Source organism: Pleurodeles waltl, chromosome 2_1 (genome assembly GCF_031143425.1).
Source record: "Pleurodeles waltl isolate 20211129_DDA chromosome 2_1, aPleWal1.hap1.20221129, whole genome shotgun sequence".
Taxonomy (NCBI): Eukaryota; Metazoa; Chordata; class Amphibia; order Caudata; family Salamandridae; genus Pleurodeles; species Pleurodeles waltl.
The window spans coordinates 856746746-856760075 of NC_090438.1; positions in this window are offsets into that span (position 1 = coordinate 856746746).

Sequence of the window (13330 nt, forward strand, 5' to 3'; positions counted from 1 at the left end):
ACAGGAGTGTGAAATTCCCTGCATGCTGAACCGGAACGATGCAGCCCGACTTCGCATCAAGAAGATCGACGCAGCGTCAGCATAGCGGCCGGAAATGCGACGCACAGCCCAATGGGTCAACACACAGCCGAGCCCAACTTCCAGAGAGGAATCGACGTGGCACCCTCAGTGCGGTAGCAATTTCGATGCAATGCCCACCGAATCGATGCAGCTCCTGTGACTTTGTGCTGCCAGTACAGGAAACCCACGCATCATCCCGGGGGTGCCTGAAAACCCCGCAATCCGAAGAGGATCCACGACTGAGCACCGGAAATCGACGCACAGCCGTCCATGCGTGAAAACTAAACAATGCATTGCCCTGTGCAGCCCGAGAAATCGACGCACACCCTTTTGTTTCCACGCATCTCCTCCTCTGCAGTTCTTTGCCCGGATTTTGCATGAGAACTAGGTACTATGTGGTTGAAAGAGACATTTATTGCTTTTAAAAGACTAAAGATACTTTATATCACTTTTACAGTGATACCTCAACACATACTTATTGCATTTTAATTGTTTTGACCTGCAGCTTATCAGATAAATTATATATATTTTTCCAAACACCGTGTGGTGTATTTTTGTGGTGCTATACTGTGTTAGTGCATGATTTATTGCACTAATACTTTACACATTGCCTTCTAAGTTAAGCCTGACTGCTCAGTGCCAAGCTACCACAGGGTGGGCACAGGATAATTTGGATTATGTGTGATTTACCCTGACTAGAATGAGGTAACCTGACTACCAACGAAAGACCCCATTTCCAACATGTGGAATGCGGGGTTTGTGTTCAGTGCAATTATAAGTGACATTGGAGAGGTCCCTATGATTTTCTGAGTGGACTCCATTAGAATATGCAGTTCTTTGGAAGTGAATGGATGCTGCAGTACCCATAACAAACAGGGACTATACACATGTGCAAAAATATATAATTTTTTAACATTGAGGGTTTTGGGATGAATCCTGAGGAAATGTCTGTAATCCTCTGTTAATGGGTAATTCTTAGTGTTAACAGTTCAAAACGTTTGTTGTACACTTTGTAGTTCTTGATCTTGTTGGGGTATTGATGTGGTACAGTTCAACAGAAATAGTTCATGATGCAGTATTGAGGTGGTCCTGTTGGGATCATAGGTGTTGTCACTGAAGAGGTGGTGTTACACTGTAAATGTGGTGCACGTGGTGGCTCGACTGCAGACCTGTTGGATAAGAGCTATGTTTGGTTAGTAATTTGAAGAAAAAACGTTGCATTCCTCCATGTGTCATCACCAATTATTTCTTAGGGGCTCCTGTGCTTTTCTTTGTGGGTGTGTTTCTTCCACACTTCATTTGTATCTATTTTTGGTGAGTTTCTAGAGGGTGGCCCCACTCAGGGTACCTATTTTGGAAAACATAGATTATTGTTCCTGAACGTATTCATTTCATGTTTTGTTAGGCCTCCCCCTCTCTGTGCCTGACTAGGTGAACAGTGGTAGTGCATTTATTACGGGGTGATCTCTTGCACATTTGGGGAATTTCAATTTTTAACTAGTGCTCTGTGAGCACTGCCAGCTCTCCAGTATCCTTGTGTATGAATGAGGGTGTCATTGGGGCAGGTGTTGTCCTTTGACCTATACATGCAGAGGCAATGTATAAAGGGCAGGTGTGTTGTAACTGCACGTTGTTAGGTGATAAAGTACCCTGAGGTCATGTGTATAGCCCTCTAGTACTGGCATGTAGTGTGCAACGTGACACTCCTTAGTGTCTGCAGGTGTCTTGACTATGCCTTTTTTCTGGAGGCTTCTTTTGGGCTAGCTTTGGGCTTCTTTTTATTAGTCATTTGGTGCTTTCTTAGATCTACACATGATCTGTTACCTTAATTGTCATCAACCAGAGAGTTGTTCCACAGCTCCATGTGCCTCTTATTTGCGGTGTCCGAGATTGGGATTATGGCTCCCTCCAGACGGTGTGTGTAAGGTCTTATGGGTTGGCTGATTGCTAGGCCTGGTATGGGGGTGAGCATATTCCTGTGCTCTATTCTGCTCAGAGCTATGATGGGTCCTTATGGACTCCCTATCCCCGACACCCGCCTCTCCCTCAGAGAATATCTGTCCCAGGATATTTACACCTGCAGATCCTAGCTGTTACATGAAAAAAGTTGAAGGAAAGGAGAAGGTAAACATATTATGGCATGGAGAATATGGTGCAAGACAAAGAACCCGTCCAAGTTTGACCAAATAATAAAGATTGACTGGGATGTCTGGATGTTCTGGCAAACTGCCTCTACTGGCTCGACATTGTGCAGTGCTTTGCAATATGTTGGACCATGTGTGCACTGTGGACTTCATGGAGTCTTCACTATTCCAAGGGTATTGGAAACTCGGCTCCCGACACTGGAGGACAGCTTCATTTTGGAACCGGAAAGGGGCCTCCATTTGACTGGAGGCCATCTAGCTTACCAGGGGCACTATTCCTGCTTGGACTACACCCCATAAAGAAATTTTATTTCTGGCTGGGTACTCAAGGAAGGGGGCTTTCTGACTTGGTTATTGGAACCTGCCCCAATTGACTTGTGGGTGCAAGGGCTGGTCAGGGAAGTCACCCTGCCCCCCGTCACATTGCTTCCCCTCCAGGGTGTGGCCAGGCAAGCTTGCTGTGGCGGATCAGCAGCAGAGTGGGGCCTATGCTCCTGTGGCACACTGAATGGTGGACTCTAGTAAGGATACCCTATTGACATAACACATAGAGCAGCCCTGAATTTCCTGAACACAAGTAAAGGCTTGAATCCCTAATGTTGTCTCATTTTGTCCTTCTTTTGAGTTGTGGTACAGTGAAGTTTGAGGTGTGAGTGAATTGGATGCTTCTCATTGGGGATTTTAACTTACATGATTTCACCAAACACTTACCCCTCCTGCTGTGGTTGTGGCCCCAATCCTTGTTGGGCTGGGTTCTCTGTCAACTCCCTGACTCTTATTGTGGTGGTGCAGCAGTGGAATGATTTCTCCGAGGCTGAGTGTAAAGTGGATTAATGTTTCCCTGGACTTGGTTTTGTGGAAGGAAATTTTGTGGGACCCGGCCCCACTCATCAGCCTCCGTTCATGAAATGCCTTTAGCTGCCATCTGTTGGGATGTGGCCCATTCTGTGGGAAAGGTAACATTCTATAAGGTTTGGCTGCTGCCAACCTTCATGGTTTATGTTGTTGTAGCTAGGTTGAAACCCTCTGGGGGTTTGCAGTGGAGCTCCCTTCAGAACTGGTGTCATGTGCAGGCTAGCAGCCAACTCGGCCCCTTCGAAGGTAGTCTTTTTCCAATTTGTTTTGGACCATCTTATCGGTGTCTCTGTGGGCTTGCTCCTATCTTTCCCTGGGCTTTTATTGTTTCTTTTTGTGATGGTGTAATAAGTGAGCTTGTATTTCGCACCAGGGTTTGGTGTCCAGCCCCATTATGCTGTCCGAGCCGCTTTGTATTTTGGTCTTGTCTCTTATCCCCATCGTTCTCTCATCTTATCCAGAAAATCTGTTGTGGTCTCCCCAGGTTTCATAGTTTCTGCCATTAACCCTCCAGCATCTGTGCAGTCAGGGAACATTTCCCTCAGGGCCACCCACATTTGATACCTGTACAAATTTAATGTGTCCCTGTCATGCTCAGTGTTTGTCATCGTGATTGCTGGAATGTGAGCTCCGGCGAACCCTGCGTTAGTCTGTTCTCCAGTAAGACTACTTATCACCTATCACTAGGTTTACTCCAGTGGTGTTTTTGTCACGGCATGAGATTTATTTGCCTGCCCCATCCAACAATGGTGGCAACTTGGTCCTTAGTCCTTCCTATAATTTTGAGCCTATGGCACATAGATGGTCCCTGATGTGACCTTCTGCAGCAGTGGGCATATGTCAGTTTTGGGTAGCTCCACTGGTTTCTCTTTAACATAGCAGTCCCATCTTCTTAGGCAGTCCTGCATGTAGGGGAAGTTCCATTTGGGAACTCCTCATCAATGCCAGATGCAGCTTTCTGCAACAGCTAGGTCCTCTGGTTCAAAGGATCACTCCTTCAGCCAGTGTCTATCATACTGTTCACTTCCCTCGGTCAAGCGGGCTGACAGGTGACAAAATGTTTATGCAAAGATATCACCTTCCTCTCGGACCACCATCTCTCTTGGAGTTATCTTGCCTCTCCTGTGCATTTGAGAGGAGCAGTATACATCTTCATCACTGCTCTCCTCATGTGCACGCAAAGGTGCCATCTCGGTTCTTCTGCGTCTAAGTTGAGTTTGAACCAGGCTACCCTGGTCACTTATTTCTTGGCCAACCCATCTCCTATGTTGCTGATTTAGTGAGGCTCGGATCCCAGCCAAAGTCTCTTCTCTAGTTCTGTCTCAGACTCTTCCTCAAATGAGGCTCTGCACCTAGCCCTGCTCTCCTAAGGTGGAGAGCAGGCTACTCTACTTTCCCTTTGTGCTTCCTGGGTGCAAGCTCTGCCTCTCTCCCTCCTTAGTTTGCACCCTTCCTCCAAATCTCACTTAGATTACCTTCTTCGTTCAGAGCTATGTGGTGTTCTGTTTGGTCAGGACTTGCCCTCAAACTCACTTTCTATTGTTTCATTGACTACCTGAGCAAACCCTGTGGCTCCCCCTCGGAGGACAGGGACCGCTTTCCTCACCCCTGCTAGTTGTATCACTGTCCAGAACCACTATAATCTCCCTGTCACTCAAGTGTGTTCACGGAACCAGTGAGAGAGCATGTTGTCTGTGCTGCTGAGGTTCAGTGGTTTGAATGCGACAGAGAGGGGGGTCGTACTTCGGGGAGCTCTAACACTGGACTGGGATTTTCTGGACCTGCTGGCCTGTTAATAAGTCATGTCTAGACCAAACAGTTGTTGTTTGGTAGGGTCCCCTTTGGCTCCCTTGAATGGTGGATTGGTATAACTCAATGCAAGGATAGCAGGCATCGCGTTGAGCACCTCTATACCTGCATGTGGTGGGGAGGTGCCCACGCCATACATGATGATTGTGGAATAGAATTATCGGTCTGGGTCTCGTTGAAGATGGACAATCATTCTAATAATTCTTCCCTCTTGATCTTCTTTTGCCCTTCCTATTTGGTCCCTATGTGTGTCCTCATGTGTTCGATTATGTTAGTGTCAAATGTTTTCTCTTTTTGCCAGGGATACGCATGTGTTTTACTGGGTGATTGCAATTCATGGCAAAATGTGTTAAATATTTCGCCTGTGTGGGAAGCTGATTTGCAAGTGTTTTAATGGTGATTCCATGATAAGTGTGGGCAGGATTTTTTAAGGGGATTGATACACTCCTAGGTTTTGCTGGTTTTAGGGAATCTTAAGTTATAAACCTCTAGCTTTTCTGGTTTTAGGGAATCTTCAGTTCTATTGTGGTTGTGGGGAAATATATACAGAGGGATTGCTAGTTCTAAATACTTACTATGAGCTCAGCATTATTTACAGAAACATCAAAATGAACGTTTCACAAACACAAATAAAGCATATGATCGGTTACACCCTAGAAGAAAATTCAATTATTTTTTCAAACTTCATGAAATTTGGCATCAAAATAGCAAACCTACTTCTTTGGCATCAAATAGGAATTTGTGAGAATTAACCATGCCATCATATAGCACAATGAGTCAAGGACAAAACACAATACACAATACACAATACAATACTGTACATACACAGTTGCATTCGTTTGCCAACACCACAATATCAAAGAGCCATCATTTTCAACTGGAACAAAGAAAAACTGAAAAAAGCACAAAAAGTGGTGAGTTTCTCAAAAATAACTTAGCCAGCTCCTAGCGCAAGCTATCCTGTGACCAGGGGAAGTTCTGCATGGAACACAGAACTAAGTGAGCCCTGAGAGTCTTGTCAATATTGGCTCTGGGGCAAAGAGAACAATTTATGCAGAGAAAAAATAGATAACTCAACAACTATTGGCCCTTTCCTGGCCAAACACAAGTAATGCCTAAACTGCAAGATCCTAATAGTTTTCTTCTCTAATGTCTGAATCACATCCTATATTACACCGAGGGGTCATGTGTACCATCTGTGTCACACCCAGGGGTCCAAGCCAATAACACCTCTTACTTCTTTCAGATGCCAACAGTGTTTAGAAACTGGTAGCACTAATAACCCATTTTAGACTAAAAAAAAGATTGAGGTGCAGGCCCTACATCAGAACCAGGGCCTTTGTGTACCATCTGTGTCATGCCCAACTGTCCAAACGGTGAGGGTTCAGCCCTTTACAACACCCAGTGCCCATGCATACCATCTGTGTAATACTCAGTGGACCAAGGGAACAACACCTTTTAAAATTGAGATGCCAGCCCTATATCCCAATCAGGGTCTATGCACACCAAATGTGTCACGCCCAGAAGTCCAAGCTATCAATCCTGTGTTATACTCAGGGGACAAGCGTGCCATCAGTGTCACGCCCAGCAGTACAAACAACAAACAACATTCACCTTTCCCAGCATGCTGACTATTGACTAAAGGTAACTTCCATGGGTTACACTTCTTCCTAGTTTGCCATATACCAAATGCTGGGACTAGGGCTCTGATATAGTCTCTTACCCTTCTGAAGGTGACTTCAGGACGGACCTACGCCCCACAGATTCAGCAGAACTTCCAATCAATTGCAGCATCTGTTCACCTTTCTTTGTGCAAATATGAATCCGCCTGGACGGTGTCACTTTCTATTGATTGCAGTCGGGTCAGAGGAACCAATCGGCCCCTATCTGGCTTGCCAAAATGTTGCCTGAATGTGAATTGAACTTGAAAGAAATGAAAGACAAGAGGCGTTTGGCAAAGCAGGAACAGTTTGTTTGATTAAACATTATGGTGGGAGAACTGTTACATTTCAGGGGTTTGAAGATATTCCACAATACAGTTGATTTAAGCGGTGTTGTTAACATTTCATTGAGTACCATAAAACAATTACAGCATTCCTTTTTAGGGTAAAGAATGCAAACAAATGCAGGTGGGCCTCAACCTTGTGTAGCCTCAATGACGGCCAGTGGATAATAGGTCCAGGTGTTTGGCCTGAGGGGCGTGTGATTGCAGTGTGTTACTGTGCATGCTGTGTTCTGATTAGCTGAACGTTCATAACTACAGGTGGCATAACTAATGTTAACCAATGCTAAAGTGCATGTGCTGTGTGTTTGAAATGTGGTTGGATTGGCTTAGCCACAATTGGCATACTTAATTTGCATATAAGTTCCTAGAAAATAACTGTCCCATCCATCACTTGATCGATTATTTCTCTGTGATCATGTTTCACTGTGAAGTCAGGTTGTTTCACTGGTAAATCTGTTTTTTGCGGAGGTTTAAGGGGTGGAAAGGTATGTTAGATTTCCAGGCATTGAATACATGATGGCTCCCGGGTCTTTTAGGAAGGTGAACTTAGAACTTAAATTTGTTTTCCAAAGAGTTTCAGTATTGGAGATATCAGAGGGCTACCCTGACCTTCACATACTTCACTTGTTTTGATTGATTTGATTGTTTTTGACGTTTGACTTCCAGGAGTCCCTGTTCTGATTTACACATTTCTGGCGAGGCTCCTGCCTTATTTTCCCAGACCTCATTTCCACAGGGTTCACTCAGTTTTCTAGATTCCGAATCATTTTGTAGTTTTCCTAGTTACTCTGCTCGCCACTCAACTCTTCGGCATGTGTTGCCTCCCCATGTGTTACCAGGAGAGAGATAAGTGCAGTTAGTGGTGAGTAGTAGGGGGGAGCTTCTACTAACAGTGCAAACCGTACCTCAACTTAGTTTGGATGTCTCCATATTGCTTAACCCAATGTGTCAGCACCATTCAGCCACCCTACCCTCCACCACCAAATCTTCAAACCCAGCGATAGTTGGTTAGTAGGCCACCAGATCAAGCCAAGTGGTTGTTTGAGGCAGGCTTTGAAACACCTCTCACCCTGTTACGTTGGGCTTAATTCTAAAAACTGGCTTACTTGCTCCACAGTATTGGTTTTGCAATGGGAACTAAGGTGATTTAAATGTGTGTAGGCCCCTCACGGGCAATACCAGGGCAATAGAAGCGATGAGGGTGATGGAGGCAATTAGGGTGCTCCCAATCCTACATACTCTTACATTGTTCCTTGTGAGGTTCCCACTGGGCTCCAGGACTAGGTAATAGGAAAGGGAAAAGCAGGTTTATGGAGGTTTATGGTGTAAGCTGAACCCCCAGAATTGCCACGTGTGGTTAAACTTCAAATGAGCAATACTGTTCCCTTGCCATTTCTGTTCTATATCATTGATGGACCACAGGCAACAGACTGGGCCATCCCTCCTGACGCTGCCCCTGGGAGCTGAATACCGAGTGGTAATCGCTGAGTGCCACACCCTACTCCATGGTTCTTTCTGATCTCTCATCGACACTCAGGGTTGCTGCAAAGCACTGGTCTGGGGACTATCGGACAAGGGCCGGAAGAGCCCAATACTGACTCAGGGTCCAACTCCAGAGCTCCAGCTGCGGCTGAGATCTCACAGCCTGTAGCGGCCTCCCACTGTCTCTCTTACCACTCCTCTTTCCTTGTCCTTTATACACCATTAAACTATTGTGAATAACTCCATTATCTTTACTCTCTCTCTCTTTCTTCCTAAAGCCTATATGTCCATCTCAGTATCCCCCTAACCCATTATCACCCTGTTCCCTTTGCCCAACTCTTCATTTCTCTCACTTTCTACTCTGACTAATTTGTCCTACCTGCCATATTTTTCTCACATTTTTCCACTGTTGTTTAGATCCCCATAGCCTGATTCACAAAGGTAAACCTACACTTTTGTGTAAGGTTACATTTGTTTTGGAATTCACAAAAATGTGTTAACAGTGGTTAATTTGAGCTAATGGATGCAGGTGGGGACCATCAGCACTAATATTTGGGGACAAGTACTTACATCAAATTAAACCAGAGCAAGAGACAGAAAAACCTAAAAAGGGGGAAAAAAGGAGAATACAAAAAACAAGCATAGTGAGAAAAAAGAAGGTAGAGTGTCTGGTGGATTAGTGAATGAGGCCTGAGATGGAATCAAAACTACACAGGATGGAATTCAGCAAATTTGGTATACAACAGTGCCTGCCAACATTTTGGGCCCCATCAACAGTAGCAACAACTAATGAAAAAGAATGGTCAGACAACGTGTAGATCAGACATTGTGCTTTAGCCTCCTCTCTATTAGAGTCATAACATTCTCTGTCTGTCCTAACATCGGGAATAAGGGTATTTCTGGTGCAGAACATAGCACCAGCTTTTTGCGCCTGAAGGGTGTAAAGTTAATTTATTTGCCCCAATATTTCTGCGAGAGTGCTTTATTTTCAAATAGTACAGTGTGGAAACAGAAAGTTCAAACCTTGCACAGTGTTTTAGCAGTAACTATAAGTAACTATAGTTCATGCTTCATTATAGTTAAAGTTAAATTAATTCACTTTACATCTGACAGATGCATAAAACAGGCACTTGGCTCTGTGCTGCACCACAAAGCAAATCATGATAAGGTTCCTTGTGGTATCCTTATAGAGTTCTAGAAGCTTCTACAAATTCATGATTCTCCTGCAGTGAACAAACTGTACTGTGACATCTGAAGAGATATTTCAGGTAGCTCATGGTCAGAAATGGTTGGTATGAACATTTCTTGTTACAAACAGATAGATTCCTGCAGTAAGACTCAATACACCTAGTCTCGTGTCCTTTCCTGCAGGAACATTGACATAAGCACCTGTCACCTGTTCTCTGTCACCAGTGTCATCAGGGGATTACATTGCCCCTGCCTGTATTCCAAGCTCAGTACAATGCTTTGTAGTGAGCTGACTCCAAGCCTTTGAGAAAAACATATTTTTACTCAACACATCTGTACTAGTCACACACCCTGCTCTTATGTCAAGCACAGGTATGTGTTTTTTTCGCTAGAGTAGAGTGACTCTGTCATTTCTTCATGTTGGGTAGGCTTCCACCCATTAAAAGAAAAAGCACATCATAACCAGGACACATCTCAATCCATTACAAATAGGCATCTCAATGATGTCCATTTGCATTCTGTTTAAAGGTCCACCTGACATTCCTACATGACTCAATGTTACTGGTGTTTTTTTTCTCTACATTCAACTATTGGCATGCCACATATCAATAATTCAAAATAATTCAAGCAGCACTTGCAGTGTAGGTTCTCTCCTGTCGAAGATCAGGTATCAAGTGATTGAACAGAGAGAAAATGGCAGTCACGTCCGCGGCGGTGCGTACCGTCACCGCCGGCGTACATCGTCATTGGCTCCTGGGACCCATAGGGTCCAATGTTAACCAATGCAGGATTGTGCTGCGGTCTTCGACCGCCTACCGCAACGGTGTACAATCCCAGCGCAGTTACCTCATATCCCCTTGTCCCACTTTACAGGTCAGGCAGCCGCCATTTCAGGGGCCCACATGGCATTATTTTGGACTGCGTCACACATATCTAGGCCTTGCTTAAACACTAATACAGCCACATGTCGATTTGCAAACATTTTCCGATTAAGTTGTGTTTACGTACCTCAGAGTTGGTTGACTCTCTGCTCGCTGTTCTCCTCCATTGGCAACATCCGCTGGGGCAGGTGAGGAGATGGCGGCATCCTCCGGTGTACTACCGCTGGTGGACCTGTCGACAATGGAGGAGCAACATGTGATCATCACCTACAGACTTGATCGTACCACAATCCTGGAACTGTGTGCCCAGCTGGAGCCAGACCTGATGTCAGCTATCCGCCATCCCACCGAATACCCCTACTAGTGCAGGTGCTGTCAGTACTCCATTTCCTAGCAAGCGCGTCATTTCAAACAACAGTGGCCATAGCATCAAGGATGTCCCAGCCTATATTTTCCAACGTGTTGTCTGCCCTGCTGAAACACATGCGGAGCTACATCATTTTCCCTCAGGTGGAGGATTTTCCTACAGTGAAAGGTGACTTCTATGCCCTGGGACATATCCCCAACATCATAGGTGCCATTGATGGGACACATGTGGCCTTGGTCCCCCCACGCAGGAGTGAACAGATGTACAGAAACCAGAAGAGTTACCATTCAATGAATGTGCATATGGTGTGGTTGGTCGAATAGCACATCTCCCATGTGAATGCCAAATTTCCTGGCTCAGTGCATGACACTTACATTCTGAGGAATAGCAGCATCCCTTATGTGATGGGGCAACTCCAGAGGCACCATGTGTGGCTAGTAGGTGAGGACATGGACCCTATAAAGTGTGAATAGGTGTCTGGGTCTGGGGATGTTCCTATGAGTTAGTGTGTGTCTAACAGTTGTCCCTCACCATTTGCAGGTGACTCTGGTTACCCTAACCTGTCATGGCTACTGATACCTGGGAGAAATCCCAGGACAAGGGCAGAAGAACGCTACAATGAGGCCCATGGGTGAACTCGGAGGATTATAGAGAGGACCTTCGGCCTCCTGAAGGCCAGATTCCGGTGCCTCCATATGACAGGTCGTTCCCTATTCTACTCACCAAAGAAGGTATGCCAGATCATCGTGGCCTGCTGAATGCTTCACAACTTGGCTTTGCAACGACAGGTGCCTTTTCTGCAGGAGGATGGTCCAGATGGAGGTGTTGTGGCAGCTGTGGAGCCTGTGGACAGTGAAGACGAGGAAGCAGAAGAAGAGGACATAGAAAACAGGAACACGGTGATCCACCAATACTTCTAGTGAGACACAGGTAAGAAGACAACATTGCCTGCTACATCTGATTTAATTCCACTACCTCTCATCTGTCTGTCATTTCCACCCAGTGTATGGTCACTGAGTTGTCACTTTCCCTTACGATTTCACAGATGTGGGTCCCACTGTGTGACATCTGCTTTGTTTCCGCATGGACTAGAGCTGTGTAACATAGGTATGTTGACAATACAATGGACATTGCTATTTCCCTCAATCATTGCAAACACACAAATGTGAAAGCACAGACTGACTCCAGATTGTTTTGTGATTTAAGGGTGTTTATTTAAGTGCTAAATAATAGAGGGGGTTGTAAAATGGTCAGGGGTGATGGTGGAGGAATGTCCATGGCAGAGTCCAGTAAATTAGTCTCACAGGTACATTGTCCAAAGGGGCATAGGAAGTGGAGCTGGGGCAGTTTAAGGATGGACAGGGTGACAAAGTGGGACAGAAGGATGACATTCAGGGTGGTCTCATTTCTTGCCGGGGGTCTTGGCATTGTTCTCTGTCTTTGTCCTGGATCTCAGGGACCGCTTGCGGGTGGTTCTCCATCTGCAGGGGGTGGGGTGTTGGTGTTGTGGTCCTGTGGAGGTGCCTCCTGTCCACTAGCGCCAGCGGAGGTGGTGGGCAGTTCATCGCCCAGGCTAGTGTCAGGGGCCCCTTGTTGTGCCACAGTGTCCCTCCTGGTGTTGACGAGTTCCTTCAGCACCCCAACAATGGTGCCCAGGGTGGAATTGATGGATTTTAGTTCCTCTCTGAAGCCCAGATACTGTTCCTCCTGCAGCCGCTGGGTCTCCTGAAACTTGGCCAGTACTGTTGCCATCGTCTCCTGGGAATGGTGGTAGGCTCCCATGATGTTGGAGAGGGCCTCGTCGGGAGTGGGTTCCCTTGGCCTGTCCTCCCCCTGTCGCACAGCAGCCCTCCCAGTTCCCCTGTGTTCCTGGGCCTCTGTCCCCTGAACTGTGAGCCCACTGCCCCCAGGTCCCTGGTGTTGGGGTGGTGGGTTAGCCTGGGTTCCTTGTAGTGGTGGACACACTGCTGATTGACGTGCCCTGAGGACAGAGGGATGGGCCCGCTGGGTGGGTGTTGTGCTGGTGTTCCCAGAGGGGGGAAGCTCAGTAGTGGCCTGTGCCAGTGTGAGGGGAACCGACTGTCCCGAGGTCCCAGATGGCCCCGGGCTGGTCATCTAGATCCAGTTGGACAGAGCTGCTGTCATCATTGTGGGCCTCTTCTGTGGGTGGAGTGGACATGTCTGGGCCCTTCTGTCCGGTGACGTTGGGTAGGGGTGCTGCAGGGGTGTAAAGGCATGATTATTGCATCTGTGTGTGCCGTGGTGTGCAATGGGTGGGTGACCCTGTACCCCAGTGCTTGCATTCCTGTGTAGGACCTAGTGTGATAATGGTTTCGGGGGGTGTATGGGTATGTTCAGTGGACATGCTTTGGTGATGGGTGCCCATGCTTTGGTGTTACATGCAGGGCTTGGGTTTGGGATGTGTGGTTTGTGATATTGGGACATACGTGAGGAGTTGGAGTGATGGGATGTGGGCGAGGGTGGGGGTATGTGATAGCATGCAGGTGGTTGGGGGATGAAGTAGTGAAAGATTTTCCTT